This window comes from Trichosurus vulpecula, chromosome 2 (assembly GCF_011100635.1).
Source record: "Trichosurus vulpecula isolate mTriVul1 chromosome 2, mTriVul1.pri, whole genome shotgun sequence".
NCBI classification, from domain to species: Eukaryota; Metazoa; Chordata; class Mammalia; order Diprotodontia; family Phalangeridae; genus Trichosurus; species Trichosurus vulpecula.
In genome coordinates this window covers 246,597,989-246,609,428 of record NC_050574.1, presented here as the reverse complement: position 1 = coordinate 246,609,428, position 11,440 = coordinate 246,597,989, and the positions used below count along the sequence as shown (strand labels likewise).

Below are 11,440 nucleotides of genomic sequence, written 5' to 3'. Positions count from 1 at the left end.
TAGAAGATACAGAAAGGTGAACTTAAGATTTATGTAAGGAAAAACTAATGAAAAATTAGAGTTTTCCAAAAGTAGAATGGCCTGCCTTTGGAGGTAGTAGATTTTACCTTGCAGTAGTTCTACAGTCAAGGGCTTGGTGACCAATTCAATTCAACAAACATTTATTTAATTTTTACTACTTGAAAGGTATGGGACTACAAGAACAAAGCAAGGATTCCTTCTTTCAAAGGCAGAATGCTTTACTGATGGGGTGGAGCTGGGATGGCAGAGTAAAAGCAGGGACTTGCTTGAGCTCTCCCCTAAACCCCTCCAAATACCTGTAAAAATGACTCTAAACAAATTCTACGGCTACAGAACCCTCAGAATGATAGTGAAACAAAATCCCTAGCCCAGGACAATCTGGAAAGTCAACAGGAAAGGTCTATTGCACCTAGCTGGGAGTGGAGAACAGTCCAGCAAGGGCTGTGCTGGCACAGACTGGGCTGAAGCAAGCCTCAGAGGACTGAATCACTGACAACTGTGCTAGTTTCCAGACTTCTCAACCCATAAATGCCAAAGACAATGTAGAAAGTCAGTGGGCAAACTCTGTGGGACCTGAGTAAGAGAAGAATGTGGTCCAGCCCCAGCCCTAGGGCAGCAGAGGTGGTGGTGGCAGCAGCAGCAGCCACAGCAGCAGTGGTTGCTTCTGGAGCTCCAGGCCCACAGATGTTGGGGGGATCAAGTGGCTGATCAGAGGGGGATTTCAGCGAACTCTTTCCTGGTGCTGAGGCAGGATTGTCTTGCTTTGCTCTGCTTGGATCTGGGTAGAAGTCCTGGGGTGAGGAGGAGCTCTGGCATGGCAGAGCTTGTGGTGGCTATGGAGAGAGAATCTTCTTCACAGTTCCATGGCAGAAAAGAGTTCTTAAGGTAACTCACACACCAGAGTACAGGCTTAGAGAGGAGTAAACACCTCTTCTTTGAACATACCACCTTAGAAAAAGTGAAAATTTACATGTGCCTAGAAGTGTCTCTGAAAAGAGCTGCACAAAATGCCTAAAGCTTGGGACAGAGCACTCTCCACTCTGAAAACAGAGTCCTACCTTGACATGATAAAGAGCTCAAAAGTCAAGTAACAGACTGGGAAAAGGAATAAATAGCATAAAAATATCAGACTATAGAATCTTACTTTGGTGACAAAGAATATCCAAACATACAACCAGAAGAAGAAAACAAAGTCAAAACTCCTACATCCAAAGTCTTCAAGAAACTATGAATTAGTCACAGGCCAAGGAAGAACTCAAAAAGGAGTTTGAAAATCAAGTAAGAGAAGTAGAGGAAAAGTTGGGAAGAGAAATGAGAGTGATACAAGAAAATAATGAAAAATGAGTCAACAGCTTACTGAAGGAGATTCCAAAAAATACAGAAGATCATAACACCTTAAAAATAGATTAACAAATGGCAAATGAGGTCCAAAAAGCCAATGAGGAGAAGAATGCCTTAAAAGGCAGAATTGGCCACATGGAAAAGGAGGTCCAAAAGCTCACTGAAGAAAATATTTCCTTAAAAATTAGAGTGGAAAAAATGGAAGCTAATGACTTTATGAGAAATCAAAAAATTATAAAACAGAACTAAAAGAATGAAAAAATGGAAGACAATGTGAAATATCTCATTGTAAAAACCACTGACTTGGAAAATAGATCCAGGAGAGAGAATTTAAAAATTATGGTACTACATGAAAGCCATGATCAAAAAAAGAGCCTAGACATTATCTTTCAAGAAATTATCAGGGAAAACTGCCCTGATATTCTAGAACCAGAGGATAAAATAGAAATTGGAAGAATCTACCATTTGGCTCTTGAAAAAGATCCCAAAAGAAAAACTCCTAGTAATATTGTAGTCAAATTTTAGAGTTCCCAGGTCAAGGATAAAATATTGCAAGCAGCCAAAAAGAAACAAATTGAGTATTGTGGAAACACAATCAGGATAACACAAGATCTAGCAGCTTCTACATGAAAGGACTGAAGGGCTTGGAATATGATATCGCTGAGGTCAAAGGAGCTAGAATCAAAACCAAGAATCACCTTCCTGGAAAAACTGAGTATAATACTTCAGAGGAAAAAAATAGATTTTCATTGAAATAGAGGACTTCCAAGCATTCTTGATGAAAAGACCAGAGCTGAATAGAAAATTTGACTTTCAAATACAAGAATCTAGAGAAGCATGAAAAGGTAAACAGGAAAGAGAAATCATAAGAGACTTATTAAAGTTGAACTTTGTATATTCCTACACAGAAAGATGATATTTATACCTCACGAGACCTTTCTCACTATTAGGGTAGTTGAAGGGAATATACATATTTATATATGGACAGAGGACACAGGCTGAGTTGAATATGAAGGGATGATGTCTAAAAAATAAAATTAAGTGGTGAGAGAGGAATATATTAGGAGAAGGAGAAAAGGGAGAGATAGAATGGGGTTAATTATCTTACATAAAAGAGGCAAGAAAAAACTGTTACAATGGAGGGGAAGAGGGGGTAGGTGAAAGTGGATGAGTGAACCTTACTCTCATCAGATTTGGTTTAAGGAGGGAATAACATACACACTCAATTGGGTACCTTAACCTACAAGAAAGCAGGAGGAAGGGGCTAAGAGGAAGGGGGATAAAGAAAAGGAGAGCGGATTGCTGGAGAGGATAGTCAGAAGCAAACACAAAGTAGACAATAGAATAAATGGGGGGCAGGATAGGATGGAGGGAAATGTAGTTATTCTTTCATACTGTGACTATTATGGAAGTGTTTTGCATGACTACACATGTATAACCTATACTGATTTGCTTGCCTTCTTAAGGAGGTTTGGTGGGGAGGGAAGAAGGGAGAGAATTTGGAACTCAAAGTTTTAAAACAAATATTAAAAATTGTTTTTACTAGCAACTGGGAAATAAGTAATACAGGCAATGGGATATAGAAATCTATCTGCCCCTATAAGAAATTAAGGGAGGAGGGGATAAGGGGGTGGTGATAGAAGGGAGGGCATACGAGAGAAGGGGTAATCAGAATGCCTGCCATTTTGGGGTGGGAGGGGAGGGGAGATACTGGGAGAAAATTTGGAACTCAAAATCTTGTGGAAATGAGTGTTGAAAACTAAAAATAAAAAATTAATAAAAAGAATTCTTTACTGGGTGATACAATATGAACACATATTTATGTATATGAATTTATATAAATACACAAAATAATGTGAAGCGTGAGTATCAGGAAAATGTTCAGTATAAGAGGTGGTACCTGAGTTGTGTTTTGACGGTAAAAGTTATTCCTTGTAGATGTATCTTTGTCTAGATGTCCATTGAGGTTTCTTCCAACAATGAAATTCTATAACTCTGTGTGATATGGGATATTTAGTTGTATTTATTGAGGCAGCTAGTGTAAATAGAAAAGTAGTTGTTTGTGTGCCTGTCAGCTTTTCTATTATTATTGTGAAGTGGATACAGGTTAAAAATGCCCCCAAGAATTGTGTGTGTGTGTGTGTGTGTGTGTGTGTGTGTGTGTATGTGTATGTGTGTCTGTGTGGTCTTCCAAATATACTAATGAAGAGTAAGATATGATATTGATGATCTCCTGGGTTCCACAAATATTGGTTCTCTGGGCTAGGAGAGTATAACGTTATCTGGCTTCTGTCTTGACAGGTCAAACTTTGGAGGCACAAAAAACTAAGCAGATGAAGAATACTTGTTGTTCATAATATGAAATGCAGTTATATAGAAAACCTATAGAGCTTATCTGTAAGTAGATATATATATATATACATATATATATATGTATATATATATGTGTGTGTGTGTGTGTGTGTGTGTATCTACTTACTTTTTCATTGACTGCTAGCATTTTGCCCCCAAATAAGTTTGTCCTTTTAAATTCTGATATTCTTGCAGTGTGTTCAGTCTCAAGTCATGAGGCATGAAATTTCTGGAAAAAAATCTTCTGAGTAGAAATTGACTGTGGGACCCTGTAGTGGCTGACCCCAGCTTAGGGGACTCCCTCTTTCCCTCTGGCTCTCTTGCTGGTGGGGCCAGCAAGCCAGGTTGCAGTGGGAGGTGCTGTGCTGGGCCAAAGGGGGCCATTGTCCCATAGTCTACCCCACTGTGCCCAGAGCCTAAGCAGCTCTTCTTTCCCATCATGAAGATTGCCAAGATGGCAATCACAGCAAGAGGAGCTGCAGCTCCCTCCCCTACCAAGGAGAGGATGGACAGAAAGGCCCTGCACCAATGAGGAGAATACATTTATGGGTCAAATATCTATTCTAAATGGACACCACATGCACTCTAGAACTCTTCCTCTATGCCAGGAGGAAAACTGTTGTACATCTGTTATACAACTGTTGTACACCATGATGTCAAATGTCAGGTGAAAGCCTTAACTGAATTGCACAAGAAAAGAGACGAGAAAGGAATTAGTGACAACTATTCTGTGAACCCCATGAAATCAGAAAAGCAGAGAACTGAATAGGGATTCTTTGAAACTCAGTAAAACCCACAAATCTGTAGCTGCAGGAAAACCCAAAGCCATGGCATTGCTCCCCAATACCACTAATGTTGCCAGTGGGAAGCATCATCCGAAGAAACACCCCCAAACCAAGCAGGCCTCTAGGAGAAAAGCTCAGGGAAAAATTCAACAGAATCACAGTCACCAACTACTATCCCATGAAATGGAGCTCCAGGAAGAGCAAAGGACAGCTACAATTGGATGCAAAGAGAACCCCAGATGAACTGATTCAAAGTGTGAAGGAAGAGGGCATGACAATCAATATCATTAATGGGAAAGACAGAGGAGTGATCGCCACCAAATACTCTATCAGTTTGTGGCCTCTTCGAGATCACTGACACCCAGCCTGAAGCTCTCTATGCTTGGAATTCTTCCACAGTGTGCTTGCTACATGTGCTATTTTCAATACCTGAAAAAAAACTTTATATGTGGATGCCACTTCACAAACAGATCAAACAGCTGGTCACTCAGAGCAAGCACGGTAACTGCTAAACCAAATCCCATGGCACCCCCGCAAACCTTCTCTGGAAGCCCACCCATAAACGGCTCTCATACACAAATCCCTGCTTCACTGGACAAAGTACCTTCAAATAGAAATAGTTTTTTTGGTTTTGTTTTTGGTGGGTGTAAGGGGTTTACATCTAATTTTAGTACATTATTTCTGATTTAGTGCATTATTTCTGTGTGTTTTTTAATCCATTGAAGTCTTTTCACCATGGTATTTAAAAAAAAATCTGTTGTAGGTTGTCTTCCAGGCAGACTTGTGCAGATGGCCTTAGTTTATTAAAACTTTTTCTTAAATATTTCTGGCTGTTTTGTACGTATTTTTTTCCAGACTTCTCATGTTTGCAGTCGAACAGTTTGAACACTTGGTGCAGGCTTTATAGGTAGATGAAAATCCTAACTCTGGATTTGAGTAGTCCCATGGCCTCCATCTGTGCCTGCCTTTGTATGTCCTACTTTAGAGGAACAGGTCAGGATGGAACACAATTTCTCTCTTTCCCTGTTGAATTTGATGTGTTTCTACTTAGGACTATTTGTGCATGTAAGCATAAGTTTTTAACTCTTCTTTGTCTATTTCATATTGCTGTGGTTTCATGAGGTGTTGTGGCAGAACTGTCTCAAAGAATTCAGTCAGACCATCTCTAATATAAGAATAGGCATTTATTGAGATTGATGCCCCTCAGAAGTGGACTAGGTTCCAATAGAAACCAGTGGCTTTAGTGAAAGCAAAACGGATTTTATATAAGGTAAAGATGCAATTACATAAAAGAAATTATGAATATTAAAAGGCAGGAGGGGCTTATTAAGGGATTAGGTAATAGGGGAGGTGTCCCAGCCTCAGTGGAACTGTGCATGCAATTACTCACAATGCATACAGAAAAACCCATTTGGGGGAGGGATATGTATGTGTGTATAATAATGATATTATAAGAAGCCTCTCTATGTCTTAAGTTCACCTGAAGGACAGCTTTAGCTATTATTATGTAGGGGCCTACTTAGGGAAAGTCCCTTATATTGTTTTGGGGTCCACATCCTGCTCGGGCATCCTAGTGATTCTGCTTCCTGATTGGCTGACTATTGTGGTCTTGTCTGAGACTAGATGGAAGTGGTTATGGTTGAATGCATGGACATACCTGCTATTTCTGTAGGAAATATGAGGAATGGGTCTTGGGGCAGTGGTTAACTAGAGGCAGTGGCTGGGATCCCATAACATGGACATGCCTGCTGTTCTGTGAGAAATATGAGGTCTTGGACACACCTGTTGTTCTTGTGAGAGCAATGAGGCATATATGAAGCAGTTATGATATTGAGGGGAGCAGTGGATAGATAGTGGAAATTACTATATTTAGTCTGGGGGCCAGTGTTTGGTTAGAGCCAGATTGTATGATTAAAGCTGGACATGCCTACTGTTCAGTGGGGCCCATAAGGAAGTTAGAATATTTGCGGTAGGGGAAGCATTTTTGGATTCCATCTATATTAGTGAGGTTCATCTGATGTTCACTCTCCTCACCCATCCAGTTTTACATATGCTTCTATTCCTGTATAAGGAACAGAGAAATAGGTAAGTTCTACTCTTCTCCCTTCTTAAACTAGTGTATTCTGTTCTCTTTTCTCCTTTTTCAGTGAAAACTCTCAAAAAAGAACCAATTTACCCTTGGACTTCTCTTTTTCTTATGCAATATCCTCAATAACCTTTGAAGATGTTAAGGGTCTTAAGGGGAACTGATTTCTTTTTCCTCAATAGAACATTAGCATTGAATGATTAGACAGACCATTTCATTTGCTCAAATAAATTTACCTTTCTAGGTTTGACTCTTGAGTTTACTTTATAAAGTTTACTTTCTGAAGTTTAATCCATACTTCTTTCATTAGGACTTCTTGAAAGTCTTCCATTTCATTAAAGTTCCACTTTTTCCTATCTCAGCTATGCAAGGTAAATTATTCTTGGTTGAAAGCCCACTTTTTCCCCCACCTTTAGGATTATTGTGTTCTAAGATTTCCTTTCAATTATAGTAAAAGCTGCCAGGTCTCGTATATAAAACTATGGTTTCTTGGTATGAGAACTTTCTGGCTACTTGTAGTATTTTTTTTCCTTTGACTCGGAAGCTTTGGATTTGGGCTTCCTTTGGGGATTTCTTTCAGGCGGTGATTGGTTGATTTTTCCCCATCTTCAATTTGATCTTAACTTATACCATTATATTTATATAAGTATATAACCTTAAACTCTTACCATACCTCCTGTCTGTGAGAAAAATGTTTTGCCTTTATGGAAAGAATATTAATGTTTAATGTTATTTCTTTTTTGGTTGACTTCTCTTGGATTGTCTTTCACTTCTGCATACTTGCATTCCCAGCCAATTATTCTGTTTCCTGTTTCTTTCTTGAAATTTACAATTAGTTCTCTTTCTGATTAAGCCCTATTGCTTCACAGATGGCTGACGTGGTTACTATCCCAGCCTTAGGAACCTTCTCAGCCATTTAGTTTTCTCCAGCACTGAGAGGAAGGAGGGATAGAGTAGAGTTGCTCTGCAAGCTGATGGACTGACTTGTGCTGCAATAATGCTAGAGCCTATTAGGTAGTGGGGTGGGGGTGGGGCAGGGGGTTGAGTGTAGGAATTAGGGATTAACCTTTGCTATTAGGTAATCATATTTTCCCCATATTTGGGTTCTTGGTGTCCTAGAACAGGGAGATGAGTGGAAAAAAAACCCTTTATTTTTGCTACAAAATTCCTATTTTTGAGAGGTTAGAGAGATTGTGAGAACTGGATAAAATGACAAGTTGACCATCTTATTGATCACATGACCTGGAAATGTGAATAACTTTTTTTTGGAGGGGTGAAGGCAGGGCAATTGGGGTTAAGTGACTTTCCCAAGGTCACACAGGTAGTAAGTGTGTCCAGTGTTTGAGGCCGGATTTGAACTTTGGTCCTCCTGACTCCAGGGATGGTACTCTACTCACTGCACCACCTAGCTGCCCCTAATAACTTTTAAATTATCTCTCTTCAACCTATTTTCTAGATAAGTTGTTTTTGCTAATGCATGTTATATTTTCCTCTTTTTTCCCCCTGAAAATGGAACGACTTTACTATGATCACCTTTTATGGGTGTGAAAGACACAAAATATTCCAGAGAATACAATGAACACATTTGCCCACTCAAAGTGCACAATATGTTACATTTTCTTGTTTTTTTTTAACATTTTGATTTTATTGTAGTATTTCTTGCCTATTAATGGAGTCATTTATTTTTTGAACCATTCTAATTTTCAAGAAGTCAGTTACTTAGATAAGGTTTATTGCTTTCCTAAGTTATTTAAAAAATTTTCCACTGAAACTTTTATTTCATTTCTTATGTCTTTCCTACATGCTTTAGGTATTCATGTAGTCCTTATGGAAAATCACTTTTTGCTTAGAGTCCTTTCTCACAGTTATGTTATTACTTTCTCTTTGAGGCTGATTTTAAAAGAATTATTTATAGTAGGCATTATCTTGTTCTGTTTACTCATCTCTCCAGTTTTAGTTTTTGAATTAGTGCTTTGTGACAGGACCAAACTTTACTCTCTGCTATGGTTTTGCATGGATGTTCAGCTGTCCATGTTGTTGACCTGCATCAATTATGTTCTTGCACTAATCTCTACCTCTACCAGGTTAGACCCTCCTGCTAGATTTTCAAAACCTCATGACACAGTTCTAGGGATCTAGGAGTCTCTTGATCTAGGATGTCTTGGTTGGAATGCTCCTGTGCTGGACTAGTCACTGCATTCCTGATTACTCAGATGGTCTACATCTTGGTTTCCACCTACCTTGGGACTTTCCATGAGAAGCCTTTTCTTTTTGCTTCATCTGAAAGGAGAACCTTTCAGGCTAAACCTGTCTCTTCCAGTCTCCTATTTGGAAACTATTATTTTGTTGCATCAGCTCTGATGCAAGCCCGCATCTGAATCGCCCTCTCTCTTCTAGCCTTTTGTAGGTGTATATACAATGTACAAGTTCAAAGTCTATTTCATTTAAAAAACTATGCTGAATGAATCATAGGTTCATTAATTTAGAGCTGGAAAGGAACTTGGAGATCATCTAGTCCAGCAGTAGGGAACCCATGGCCTTGAGGTCACATGTGGCCCTCTAGGTCTTTAATGTGACCCTTTAACTGAATCCAAACCCCTGATACTACAACTTTTGCATTTTACAAATGAAGAAACTGAATCAGAAAGATATTGAATCAGTTGAACACAGTCACTCAGGTAATCAATGGTAGTAGAATTTCAGCCCAAGACCTTTGACTCTAAATCTATTACCCTTTTATTTGCAGCTTAGATGTAGGTATTGTTTGAACTCCTTGACTATTAGGTATATTTTTTCTATAATGTTCTAGATGTAACATTCTTGGAAACAACGAACAAAGAAATATATAATTCTGATGAAATATTGACTCTTTTTTTCTTTAGATATATTCAGTATTTGTATCCTTAATGCCAAGCACAATGCCTAACATGTAGTAAATGTTTAATAAGTGCATTTTGTTGGAAAAAAAAAAGTCTAATTGAGTATACTTAAGCAAAGAAAAGAGAATTCAAGATGAAGTAGAAATAACAAAGACTCTGAAGTTAAAACACTCACATTCAGATATTAGTCCTTGAAACTTATTTATTGATAATATGCATACATACACAGATATAGCCTCACATATAAGTGTACCTAATTTCCTTATTTGAACTGTGCATTAAGAGATTTTCTTTACTTACATCATTACTTATAACATAGAGAAGAATAGACCAAAAGCATACATGTTCACACTGCAGAAAAATAAATGTGCTGTGCCCTGTTCAGACCCTTTAGACATCTTATTTGCCAAATCCAGGCAGTTTGAGAAAGGTAGCATCCTATTATTTACTAAAGTGTAATTGCTCTAGGTAGCTCTCTTAAAGCAAATTCTGCTTTAAGTTAAGGTGTCATGATATTTTCTGCATTCTGAGGATCAAACTCATCTCATGGTACTTGCACACAGTGAATTCTCTTAATCTCACTCTCATAACCAGTCAGGGATTCAATGTTACAGATTCATTTGTAGCGCAAATACAGAAAGGATTTGGCTATAGCTTTTCTTGTTTAATGTGGTGTTGAACATTTCAAAAACAGTTTTGTAGAAAGGTTCAAGTTTTCTTTAGAACACAAATCATAACCTATGAAATGACTTTGTATAGAAGTTGTAAACCTTAAGGACACTTTACCACCATAATGATTTTTTTCTATAATATTCTAGATGTAACATACTTGGAAACAACCAACAAAGAAATATATAATTCTGATGACATACTGACTTTTCTTTTAGCTATAGTGACTAAACTTGAAGAGGTCATTTATTAATATGTTTACCTATTTCAAAAAAATAAGAAATCACCTACTTCCTCAAATCTGGACTTTGTTTCAGCTGGTCTCTAATTATATATCAAGATGCTGATCTCCCCATTTCACCTTTGAGATTTATCCCTACCTTTATGCCCTTGTTTATGCTTATAGGAATAAAAATAAGAACTAGGGGACTGAAAGAATTAGGTCAAAGAATAAGGAGAGACTAAACATTTGACCAGTAATGTAAAGAATTTTTTCTAAGACATAAGAAAGAGGACTTAGAAGCATTCAGATCAGTACCCTGAATTTTTTTAAAGAAAAGTTTCCTGTCTGAGATCTGATTCCATTTAGAATATTTTGAGAAGAATGTTCACTGGGAAAAAGGGACACTGACAGAATTTTACATACACAAATAATTGCTAATGAAATCTATTTGTTTTTTTTTTTAAGACAGACATTTTGGACAAATTCCACTATTCCTGGCTTATACTGGTGACATAAAGCATTTAATTTAATGCAGGAACTGAAACTGCAAATTAATAAACAAGTCAATGGATGGATGGATGGATGGTTGAATGGATGTTTGGATGAATGGATAGATAAAGTAATGGAACTACTGTAGGGCAAAGAAAGGAAAACAGAAGAGGGGTCATGAAGACACCTGAAAAATCATCACAAGGAGGACTTGGGCTTTATTTTTTCCCTAGATGCTTTTAGATCCTTTTAAAGACCTATACTCATAGCAGGGAAGTTTTATTTGCTTAGGAGAAAGGGGAAACTTCCTGCAAATAAACGATTGTCATCTTATAATTCCAGCAGTTCCAATTTATGTTTATTTTTCTACAACTCCCACAATATAAAGTACATGCAAGGAATTGCATGATTCAATGGACAGAGAAATAACCCAGGAGTCTAGAAGACCTAGGTTCAAATCCTCCCACTGACACACACACACACACACACACAGGGTTTTGTGACTTAATATTTCATTTCTCTAAGCAATTTGCTTAAGTTATCAATTTGCATTGGTAGCAGGAGTTTCCTCATCTGGGAAGACTCTATATCAATG

The 11,440-nt window shown here is 37.9% G+C and overlaps 1 pseudogene; it reads left to right on the top strand.

The window, feature by feature from the left end:
• The first annotated feature begins 4,315 nt into the window (after window positions 1-4,315).
• LOC118836947 lies at window positions 4,316-5,113 on the top strand (annotated as a pseudogene).
• The last annotated feature ends 6,327 nt before the right edge of the window (window positions 5,114-11,440 follow it).